The sequence below is a fragment of the Bombus affinis genome, chromosome 16 (genome assembly GCF_024516045.1).
Source record: "Bombus affinis isolate iyBomAffi1 chromosome 16, iyBomAffi1.2, whole genome shotgun sequence".
NCBI classification, from domain to species: domain Eukaryota; kingdom Metazoa; phylum Arthropoda; class Insecta; order Hymenoptera; family Apidae; genus Bombus; species Bombus affinis.
In genome coordinates, this window is record NC_066359.1 from 3,525,504 (window position 1) to 3,536,881 (window position 11,378).

The window sequence follows — 11,378 nt, forward strand, 5'->3', positions numbered from 1 at the left end:
AAAATGCATACTTTGTCACAGTCTGTACACACAGGAGGAGAAAACTTGTTTGGGAATGATAATAATTGACAGAGGGTCAAAAATTGACGAACCACCACTCTTGTCACGAGCTCATCGATCATTGCAACAGGCCATTATAAGCAAGCAGACTAACAGCAAGCAAGTAGACCCGCCTCTGTTTGACGATCACTCGGTCAACCGTCTATTTGCGACTACTGTTGAATTTTAGATTAGTATTAAAAGGATGGAGAGGCGTTACGGGGGTGGGAAATTAATTCGCGTTGAAGACCGTGGCGCTGTGATTAAGGGAATTCCTAATTTCGTGATAACTCTCTTCATGTTTCTTCGAAAGCTCGTTAGCGGCGTTGCATTGGAAACGCACAGCCAGTTTATTCGATTCGACGAAGGCTTTGAAGGCGGCTCCTCGCTCGAGTAATTGGAAATAATTCGATTCTTGAATTTTTTAGCAAACGGTTGCCGGAAGTCCTTTAATTTCAGACTCCTGGTGTTTAATTCAGCCAACTCTCATCTCCAGTGTTCGATGAAAGCTTCCGCGGTTTCGCCTCTTCATTTCTCTTCGCTTATTTATTTATTTATAAAAAGTATACGAATAGAAAATAGTCTGTAAAATAGTAGAGTGCGCTGGGGACTAATGTTTTAGTAAGTGGGGACAGAAACTGATGAAACAGATCGCAGGATGCACGAGCGAAATTGGCACGTGTTATTATTTCACGAACATACGACGAGCTCGATGATAATCAATTCGCAATGGGCGAAGATTTCTTGTAGACGATACTGCAAGTGGAAAAATACAAAAATATGGTTTTCTTAGCGTATAATGTAGTATAGAATTTCAGAGCAATTTCCATTTGTAAATAATTAATAATATCGTTAAAAAATGGTATAAATATATATAAAACGATGTAAGTGCCATTAAGCGATAGACATAATCGAACACGTGCACGCTGAACGTCACTAATTTTATAACAATTCTTGCTCGGAGCATTGTAAAATATATCTTTGCAATAAAAGTAAAAGGAATATCTTGAAAAAATATATTTCTTGCTTTTTTTTATTATACGAGTTACCCGAGAACAAAACAAAGGATTGGCACTTGCTCGTAAATTGAACAGAATGGTACGTTCAATTTTCTCTGCGACTAAGAGATGGCCCATACAGGCTTTTAGACAAATATAATTCTTTTAAAAAATGTAGAATATTTTGCCATACATTCGGATCATCATACGCTTCAGATCTTATAACAATCAAAATGAATGAAATTTCGGAAATAATTTCAGAGAAGTTCCCTTCTTTCTTCTAAAAAATTCGACGTCTGTCACCTACAGCCAAATGTCGTCTACGAGATGTATTGGCTTGGCAACTAAGTGATTGCGGATTTTGCCGTACCACCTAATGACAAAATCCGCAATCACTTAGTTGCCAACACGATATACAATTTCGACGACGTGTGTTTTCGAACGAGACTTTAAATCTCAATTTTTCTATAACGTTCGACCAGATGATCAAGTCATCGAGTGTGTCTCGTGAACGAGCAAGACGTGAAATACTTTCCTCCTGTTCCTTAAATTTGCCAAGTTAACACTGAAGATAGCAAATGTTGGCGATCGTGACAGGTTACTGGTTTCTTCCCTATATTTTCTCTTCTCTACACATTTTCGAGAAAAGTAGGCTTCTTCAGGAATGAAAGTAGGAAGAAACGCGCTTTGTTTCAACGCGAACCACTCGCTTTTCACCAGTTGAACATGATCGTTCAGAATAGTTTCCTTCTGTTTGTTAACCGACGAGTTTCTTAATGGCACGGTACTAGCATGCAACTTAGGAAAACACTTTGCTCAAATGGGACGACATGACATTGTGTTTCGACCATTTCCAATCCCAGACACGATCTTTCAAATGGTAATGTTATACTACTTTTATCTTGTTTCTTAGCGAATGAACGAACGTCTCAGGATCTTCCTTTTCTTTTTCTAATCAATTTTCCTGTCTCGTTTGATAATAATGTCATTTTCCTAGGCTTTATCAGGTTTCAAAGCCTTCAACCGTTTTCTTTGATTTTTAAGGGTCTCTTTTTTCTCCTGTTGCTTTCTATTTGTCGCTTTTGCTATTTTCACGTTTCACGAGCAACTCTTTGTTTTTCTTGTTTAAAGGTCCTTTGCTTTTACCACTTTTGGCTTCTACGACCAATTTTTTTTCCCCTTTTTACTTTGTTTCTCCCTTTTTTCGGCCCTTATAAACAATTTTCTTTTTTCCCATCCTTATAAACAATTTTCCTTTTTCCTTTCCACTTTTTCGACAGTCAATTTTCGCTCTGGAAATCCAATTTTCTTTCTTTTACCATTTCTGTTATTCGGTGGGTCCTTGTACGTATAATGTACTTCCGAAATTGTCACTTTTCGATGGAATTTGGATGCAAGGTGTTTTTCCATATTTCCTACCCTCGAAATTTTTCCATTTCGAAATCATCGCATACATACATAGCACCTGGAACGTTTTCTTTGACGTCTCAAATATATGTCACGTTTTTCTTCTTCCTCGATTCTGCAGTTTCCTACAATTTTCTCTTTTTATCAAATACCGTCTTTGATCTATAAATTCTTTTTTCAGTCACAGATTATGAATCGCCAAGATATCCAGAATATCTTTCTGAAATATCCAGGGTTCTTCCAAGCATATTTTATATTTATTCCTCCTTTTCAATCTTTTTTTTTTTTGGTCGGAAATCACCCCTTGGCGAGCACTTCACGTAATTTGATGGTCAACAGGAAAATTTATATCCTTTCAGACAGCTAAAATACCTAAGCTAAGATATTAAAAAAGTACAAAAAGTTTATGGCGAATGTGATGGGAAAGTTACGAAAAGTACAGATGCATTTGGCAGTAACACGTAAGAGGAGCTGCAGCTTTCTCACTACAAATGATCGTAAGTTTGAAATGAATGCACGAAGTATAGAAATTCTAACGTCACCTCATAAATAAAACTCGATATTTACTTAGTATGTAAATAAATAAATAATTAAATAAATATATATATATTGCTGAAATTGTAAATTAATAATAATAAAACGAGACAAAATAAGATAAGGTACCACGATGCAAATATTACATAAAATATATTCCTAATTAGATGTACCATAACTTCTAAAATAAGATGAAATGGATTGAATATGTACAACCGTTATATTTCGTCCTACTTTTCTTCAGATGACATATTTACGATAAAATATTGGTTGTACTGTCATGATATCTTATGATTTATAGGACGATGCTTTATTAGAGTTTTCAAGCTACCTTAGTAGATATACAAATTTGCTATTTTTTGATCGTTCGACGTCGTGAGACACCATGGCACAACGTTGGATGTGGGCGTTTTAGCTTTAGTTGGAGATAAGGTAGATACCTATGTGAAATGAGCCCATTCTGTACAATGATACTTATCCATCTTGGAACGAAAAATAAAGATCTCTTCTCTCTTAAGACTGTCGCTTATCACATGTAAAAAGTTGTTGCACGATATATGTTTATTTTCTAATTTATTTATAGATAGATGGATAGATGGTCAGTGACGCATGCTTATTTTTAAGTTTCAGATTTAAATAGTAGTTTTAACTCTCAGCTTAGACAGTCAAGGTGCGTGGATGCGTGTGTATTATTTAATGTAAATTATTAGCGTGGGACGCCGTTTAATGGCGCGATTTAATTTTCATTAATTATAAAATAGATACACGCAAGCCATAGCCTACGATATATGGATTTTTATGTATTTGTATTATTTACGTATTGTACAAAGATTGTGCAATAATACTATTGTACGATAATATGCACTAATTATACACTAATTGTATGTGTGTAATTGTACGCTAATAGTACAATAGTACTATTGTACAATCTTAAATTGTACAGCTAATAAACATTACGAAGATTGTACATAGTACTGTAGTATATAGATAGTACAATAGTATTAGGTCGTCCGGAAAGTTTCTTTCGTTTTATAAGGAAATAATAGATGCATAATATTTCCCGTTATTTTTATTATATTATTATTATTTTATTATTTTATCGAATTACCCATGATCCATTTTGTGCTATCAAGATAAAGATCACAAAGCTCGACAGATTAGGTTTCATGTTTGTATAAAGATACGTTGTTGGAAAAGATGTGTCTGCGAAAGAAAGATACTTTCCGGACAACCTAATACTATTGTACAATCTTCGTAATGTTTAGGTTGCGGATTATTATGAAATACAATGATACAATTGAAAAGGTATGCACACGATAGAGAATTGTTTTACCTGCCAACTGTTCTACAAAGAATTATGCTTCGTATATTTTATGTATTTCTTCGTATTACATGCATTGTGCGCAACTTTGTACTTTGAAATTTCCTACAAATACATAAAAATCCGCAGTTTAGTAATGACGTACGTAATCGTTCTATGGCAAACAGATGTTGCGTGGTATATGCTTGTTTCTAAGTTTGTAAAAATCTACATGTAATCTACATGTAATCGTTCTGTGGCAGATAAATGGTGCGTGAGACATGCTTATTTTTAACTTCTAGATCTAAGCATTAGCTTTAACTCTCAGCTTAGATAGCCAACGAGAAATTTGTGTGTGTATATGTGTGTGCGTGTGTGTTAGCTTTAATTAATCATAAGATAGATATATACCATAGTAAATTATTAGCACGCGTCGTAGGACGCCGTGGTATATCACAGGGACATCGTGCGATGTGTGTATTTTAGTTTTAATTAATTTTAAGATAAATATATCTAGGCTAATTCCATTTTGCGCGTTTTGTGTACGAAGACACATCGTCCAACTTAGGGCGAAAAATTAAATGCTCCTTTACCTAATCCTTCTAAATATTACATTAAATTATTATTATTATTGGATACAATTATGTTATACGATTTATCTATATTACTATCGTTATACTATATTATACTACGCTATTATTATTATTATTATCATTATCATTATCATTATTATTATTATTATCATTATCATTATCATTATTATTATTATTATTATTATTATTATTATTACCACTACTATTATTATTACTATTATTATTATTATTAGAGTAATTGATTTAACCAAACATTTATAGTTTCATTTTTGAAATTTGCACTCAAGTGTTTGGTATGAAAAAATTGCCAGCAGAACTGTGATCTAATATATTTTAGATTAGTATCTATCTATTAGTAACCATCTGTAGTTTAGCTCTACTTTTAAGTAGGTTTCAGTTCTGAGATCCTAGATTAGGTTAATCTTCAACCTCATTGTTGGACGATGAAGGACAACGAGGGACTTGTTGTTGTACTTATCTAGGGAAACACGATTTTGGTGATCTTTTTGCTCTTTTCGTTTCTTACATTGGGCTTTTGTCTTTTTCCCTTCAATTCGTCTGTTTAGGTCATCGACAAATTGTGCTGCGAGATTTTGAGTCGGTTTTTGACCTGAGTAGGTTTCAATCTACGCTTAATAATTTATAATTAATAATTAGTTTGGATATACGAAGATAGATCACATCTTTATATTTTCGATGTATGAAATTACATTTCTATTTAAAAGTGATTAAATTAATCGTTGATCTACTGTACGCTAATTTATTTATTTATTGCGCGGTAATTTAAGTAACTTGAGCGTATAATGCCTTTTCAGGTATAAAATATCATATTTCGTTGCGACTATAGTATATCCTGTTCTATATCTTGTTCATCATTACATACAAGATTTTAGTTTTAATTCAAACCAGTACCGTACAGGATCGATAAGGTCGCATGTGACACAAAGATGGTAAGTGAGTCAGGTGACCCCCAAAACGTGGCACACGAGAAAGCATGCATGCCATCTATTCTGTACATCGTCTGTGCTTGTACTTCTTCATTCTCGTTACAAGTGTAATATTTCGCCAACATCGGTTCATTATTTTCGCAGCCAGCTCTTGTAGAACGCTTAGCTTATGCGCCACGTTCTACAGTTTCCCATTACTAATAATTTAAGGTCTAAAGCGGCTAATGATCTCCGTATAAGGGCATTAGGTGCCACTAATCTGCATAGATAACAAATATAACGAGAGTTTCCTACGCTTCCGGGATAAGGAAATTTTTATGAATCTTTAAATTTTGATTTTTGCTCACGCTGTTCCGCTTAACGGAGCTTTCAGCGGCCTTGCCTGATCAAATTTACAGCGGCTTTCTGGAAATTCGACCGCGTGAAATATATTCTATTTATATAGAAACTCAGGCTGGAAAATACGTTCGTACTAAATTTTATCTAGCAGGAAGCACACGCTGTGCTCTAACAAATATTTATTGCTCTAATGTTATGTAGGTTGTTCCGTTGTTTTATCGTTTTTATTACTGAAATATGGATGTTCGTGATAATTGAAATTTTTATGAAATACAACTAATGAAATAGAACCTACGTAACTTTGTTTAGCTAGCTAAATATTATACAGATTACTATGCTTGAAATATTTTATGAATTTTTACATAATACTATTAACTTTCATAAATGCGTGCAATTTGCAGTTTACTCGTTGCAACGATAATTAAAATGTTTTGTATAACAAATATGCCTAATATACACAGGATGGTCCATAATTCACTTTTTCATCTAAAAGTTGTCTAATTTTCTTTCTGGTGTATTTGAAAAGTATTTTTATTTCAGATTTGTAAAGTTTGCTTTTTGGGGGGAAATTTATAATGGGAAAACTCAGAGCGCAGCAACGAGTAAAAATAATGGAATTTTGTTTACAAAATCGATGATCCGTTTTGCTAACGCTGTACTAATAGCAGATGTGGTCCATTTTCACCTCAATGGGCATGTTAATAAACAAAATAAAAACAGGTTTTAGGACACTGAAATTCCAAAAGTTAGATTATATTCATCGCCGTGAATCCTAACCTATAAAGACTAAAGTTTGGTGTACAGGTTATGTCACAAAAAGTAATCGAGGTTTACCTTCTCGACGATTTATACTCATTGTTCCTAGCTTAACCTTAAAATCCCGAAACAGAAATTCAAAAATACGAATTCGTTCAAAAATTCGAAAATACTTATGGGCCATCTTTGTTACTAAACAGTGTGTCAGCATTATCGGTTAACACGTAAATAGTTCGAAGACTATGGATGGTATAAAGAAACGTTGGCAACAAATGTTTTACGATTTCGGGGAGAAAATATCATGGCGACGCTTACTTTATCTCACGGTAACTTTGAAAAGCCCTGTGAAGGTTACAATTATATTTTTAAAACCATATTTTTGTATTCCATATTCTTATGGTCGACGTCGGAACATTTTAAAAACACTTGTTACTTATATTTCCTGTATGGAACACTAGCAAAATATAAAATTCTTAAGAGCGATGGAAAGTTGTACTAAACACATAGAAGGGCAACCGACTATTCGTTTTAGGAATATCATTTAGTAAACACACGTGCAAAAATATAGCCGGCTCTATTCACAGTCATCGACGTACGTTGTAATCATGTAATTACATAATAAGACCTTTTATTTCCTTCTACTTTTACGGTTGCTTCCATTTGCACTACAGAACAATAACCATAAAACTTTCGCGTTAAACAGACACACGTTAAACAGACAACCAGAACAATAGACAAAACTCCTAAACGAAACCACGTACGTAACAAGTAAGTCGTAAGAATAATCGTAGCTTAAGCTAAACTCTGTTGGTTATACGAACAACTCTACCTACACCTACATCTGTCGTTACAATAATTAAATAATTATATAAAAGAAAAAGCATTTCGATGGTAACTGTCGAGATACTTTAACGAGCCACTGCATGTTAACGGAATATTCATTATGAAGGAAGTTTGGTGGTGGATGCACCGCGAGAAGTTGTTGCAGGTTGTGGGGCTCCTCGCCGGATATTGACGTCGCTAATTTTACGGTGATATTAAGGAAAGTTTATTCGATGGGGCCGCCTGACCCGGTTTCTTGTCGTTGATCACCGTTCTCGGTTAATCTGATTTTCAATCCGGTCTATAATTACACGTGACAGGCAATTTTCATGTGTTGAGTACCATTAGCTCGCTTCTTAAGCACCGTGAGCCGTGGCTTAAATTCAACCACGCGGTTAGCTTATCGACTTAACTCCCCGCGGAAGCATTCCGCCTCGTGGCTGCCTTTTCCGCGCTCTGGAATGTGTCGCCCCGCGAATTTGCATTCAGGGCTTGTTCGCTGCCGCAAATCGACCGATAAAAAACTTCTTCCCTCCAACGCCAACATAGGGGGACTTCTATTCGTTTCGGTAATAAGATTCGTTCGCGCTTTTTTGCGCGTTTTTTTTCTTTTTGCCCTGCATTTAATACAAGGTAGGCATTACGTTCGAGCAAAGTGATAATGATCGACCACAATGCCTTCGGTATAATTTATAGCATTTATGGCATCGATCATTCTTCTTCTCCTCGGTTTCGCGTAACTTGCAAAAGAAGCGAAACCTGGTTGAAATTTATCGTGTGCAGGCTGACTCCTCCTCTGTAACCGCGTCACGTTGTGCGATTAATCTCGCACGCGCGTCTATTTTGTAACTGCAAAGGGACAAACGATTGTACCGTGTTACAGGCGAAGATGGCAGACGATGAAAACACGGGACTGATTTTTAGCAGAATCCGCGTTCACGGGGAAAAATGTACAAAAATGTAGCAGATGTACAACATGCGCAATTTAAAGCTCTCGATGTAACGTTTAATAGGTGAGAGGAGCAGCTGTTTAGTTTGCATTTTACGTGTCACTTCTCATCGTCGTACCTTCCCAGTGTCTCTGTATTTTTCCAACAATTTTTATCATCTTGCTCGACGTGTCACATAAGACGGCGGACAATGAAAACACGGGTCTGATTCTCCGGACATCGCTTGTTTCCGGGCGAAAAGTACAAAATGTCCAATTTGAATCTCTCGGTGTAACGTTTAATGGGCGAGAGAAAGAAAGTTATTTAACTTGCATCTCGCGTTTCGCTTCTCATCTCTCGTATCTTCTTTTGTCACTTCGATGTTCCTGCATTTGCCGGGTAATTTTTACCATCTTAATCACCGGTGTTTTGTCGCGACCATCTAAACATTCGAGAAACCGTGTAAGAAACAGAAAGGCGTTAACGTTCCGAGCGTTAAGTCAGGCTCTAGTTAGAACGTTAAGAACGTCAAGCTAAAATAACGAACTCGTGTTTATTGGATGTTCCGATAGAATAACACGTTACGTAATGTTACGTCGAATAAGAAATAGATGAAAGAGTATTTAAGCTTCTCACCTGGTATCAAACTTTCAGATTTCTGATAAATTTACCGAGTACTTAGACGTTCGGGTAAATTATAGAAGAGACAGAAGCGGAGTCTAATCAACCTGCGAGCAGGTAATTGGAAACTCGGCGAATTTAAATCGAATCACGACAATTTTCATCGAGTCGTGAAAGGAGCCGATAATTTCACTTGTAATTTAACGCGAGTCTCTATTGCTTTATTAATTTCTCGCACAATAGGCGAAAATTTGCAACGTGACTCCGCCACCTCGCTATTTCCTGTTCGGCCGTGATTGGACCCGATTTACTACAGTTGTCGCTAATTACGGAAGCGTGACACACGCGGGCCCAGTCGATGAGCGTTGTGTCCATCGATAATATAATTAAACGTGGAATCGCCGAATGAAACGAGCCCGGAGAAATATCTCGCCAGTGCAGCGTGTATATTCGATTTAATTGACTAGTATCCAACACGATGGCTGCCATCGCGATTGCTCCTCAACTGAGAATCAATGGGGAAGCGCTTGTTTCGTATCAGCATCGTAAATTTTTATGCTTTCGAACGGTGAATTGGCTGAACAAAATTTGACTGGCAAATGAAATCTAAAAGATGGAAAGATCGAAAATAAATCCAGTTCGTTGAATATAAATTCTATTTGAATTTATTATTGCGAGAGATGAAATGAAATGAGATTAAAAATAACGCTATGGGGAAATAATAATATTTATTTCAGATAATCATTTATCTACTGATTTTAGAGATCGGGATAGAATAGTAAACTATTTTAGGAAATTCGTACGTTTTCAACAATTGATTGGTAGACAAAAATAGGTAGCGGCGAAACGCTTGTTCCAAATTATTTCGCTAAATTTTTATGATTTGGAACAGCGAATTGGGCGACCAAGTTTCATTCATAAATGAAATCTAAAAGATAAAAATAAATCCTCCGATTCGTCGAATATAAATTCTATTTGAATTTATTATTGTATAGAATGGAATTAAAATAAAAGATGAAATGCTATAGAAAAATAATGAAATTTAATTAAAATAGATGATTATTTGCCTTTTCATTTTAAAAATTACAGAATGATAAATTCCCGTTTTGGGAAATTCCTGGCTTTCCTGAAAATTGACAAATTGTTGTTGACAAGTGTTCTCAATTAATATATGTGTCATATTGCTGTTTTTTTTAATCAGAATCTCGACTTTAACACTCTGTTAATAACAGTTATACTACTTCATGGTAGTAGAAGTTACAAGTGATATCAAAGTAGCAGTAGTTTAATGAAATTCTTCTACGTTACAGGCGATTGAAACTTTTACAAAATTGTCTAACATCATAAAATTAAGTACGCTAGAAGCTCGTACGAAGTAATTCGAAAGAATTTATTATTAAAGTAAATTAAAATAATATTCAAAATAAATAAAAATGAATTAACGAGAGATTTATCGAAATGATCATTAATAAAACTACTTAACAGATAATAAAATTGCTTGAGAGAAAGACTATATTCAACATGTAATTAAACATTAATTCCATAAAGATATCTACGTTTTTCGAATAAATTTTGCATAATCGAATTTATCAAGATAGATTTTGTTACGAATTTTTTCAACAATCTTCTATGTTTTTATTCGTAGTTTATTACTTAAATACGAATTCATTCAAGAAACTTTGGTACAGTAAGAGACTTCAATCCGTCTATTTTATGGTTACAGGGAATAGACAGATCTATCTACTTTACACAGAGTTTCAAAGTGGTACGTTACGTCGTGTTTGCTAAAATTATGGATATTCTTACGAATGGCACCGGTGGTTGATCGAGATGAAACTTGGCGAGTGTGTTGGGGGAAGAAGGTGGCTGCGAAATGTAAATCTCAGCTTCGACGATTCATTCGTTCGGAAGATACATCTTCATATTGAAGATTTTCAACGGTACTGGACGTATTACGTCCGGCATACTCTTGAGATATCTATTCTTCAGATTCTTCAGATTCTAAGATGTGAATACTACTATGTGAATACTATTTCATATTACTTTGTTACTTTTCTTTTTTTACGTTTATTACTTTTCTTTCTTAAATTATC